Raw genomic sequence first — 1,382 nt, 5'->3', positions numbered from 1 at the left:
CAAAAATAAGTCTGAGAGCTATGTCGCTGAACTGGGTGCCAGATTGGGATTTTGTGCATGGGAGCAGGTTGGGTGCATATGGGTGGGGGTCACAGAGAGGTGACCTCAGGGAGTAGGTACAGGGTTGCCACTGGCAGTGGTGGCCTGTCTGTCATCATCATTCTCTTGGCAAGGCTGTTCTCGGACTTTGTGTAGCCTTGGCTGCCTCCGCCCAAGCCTGAGCCTGGATCTTAGGGGACCTGCCCTGGCCCTGGCCTGCGCAGGAGCCCTGGCAGGCAGCCCAGGAGGGAAAGGCTGCAGAGCCGGGCTGTGACTGAATGAGGAGGGGGAGCATAGATGTGGGGTTGGGTGGGGCTGGAGTTTAGGATGGGCTCTGAAGCTCTGCAGCTCATTTACTCTGAGGCCCGTGGTCTTTAAAGCCATTCAGACCTCGAATTCACTGCCATCGAGTCCGTGCTGACTCCTGGCGACCCTCTGTGGGTTTCTGAGACTAATGGTTTTATGGGAGTAGAAAGCCCAGTCTTTCTCCCGTTAAAACGATTAAAGGGACATAATTAAAGGAGAGCTGCTGCTGCTTAAAAAAACAACAACAAAAACACCTCACACGATCATGGGCATACATGCAGTTGAACAGTGCCCCGAACTGGTGGCACAAACCTGTATAGAAAATGACCCATGAGGAACCAGGAGAGAGGCACCACAATTCTAGGAGCACCACAGGCAAGAGCTAAAGTGCAAATGACCATAGAAAAACCCATGGCTCTCAAAGGACACCTCTGGAAGAAAGATGAGGCTTTGTGCTTCCATAAAGATGTACCAAAACCAAACCAGACTTGATGCCGGCTCATGTTGAGCCTTATAGGATAAGGTAGAGCTGGCTCTGTGAGTTTCAGAGACTCACTCTCTGTGGGCGTAGAAAGCCCTGTCTTTTCCCCCCGAGGAGCGGCTGGTGGTTTCAAACTGCGACCTTATGGCTCAGCAGTCCTGCACGTAATCCTTGCCCCACAAGGACACCCGTACAGATTCAGTTTTGGAAAGCCCACAGGGGCAATTTTACTCTGCCCTGTAGCTTCGCTATATGTCAGAATCAACTTGATGGCATTGCATTAGGGGGATTTTCTCAGCCCTTTGTTCCTTGAAGTAGCCCATGATTGTGGCAGCTCTGTAACAACCTTGCCGTTTGCAGTGCAGGTGCTGGTGGCCCCTGTCTTGCCTTTACTCTTGCCTGTTCCCATGGGATGGGGAGGGCATTGTGTGGAATTCCGGCTTCCAGGGACACCCCACTCCTACTTTCTCCTTATCCTCCAGTCAAAGTTTTCGGCAGTAAGTGGCACACGATTAGACAGTCCTTTGATCAAAACTGAAATGTTAGAAGCTTTTCT

At 51.6% G+C, this 1,382-nt stretch overlaps 1 protein-coding gene across 1 annotated transcript in view; it reads left to right on the top strand.

Moving 5' to 3' along the window:
• Positions 1-1,382, top strand: part of MTHFD1 (methylenetetrahydrofolate dehydrogenase, cyclohydrolase and formyltetrahydrofolate synthetase 1) — a 50,451-nt gene that overhangs the window by 4,425 nt on the left and 44,644 nt on the right. The gene's annotated exons all lie outside the window — the stretch shown is intronic.

This window comes from Echinops telfairi, unplaced genomic scaffold, assembly GCF_000313985.2.
Source record: "Echinops telfairi isolate 266 unplaced genomic scaffold, ASM31398v2 ScPeMD7_18;HRSCAF=68, whole genome shotgun sequence".
Classification (NCBI taxonomy): domain Eukaryota; kingdom Metazoa; phylum Chordata; class Mammalia; order Afrosoricida; family Tenrecidae; genus Echinops; species Echinops telfairi.
Note: the sequence above shows the minus strand (reverse complement) of the source record. Positions and strands in the feature narration are given on the sequence as shown.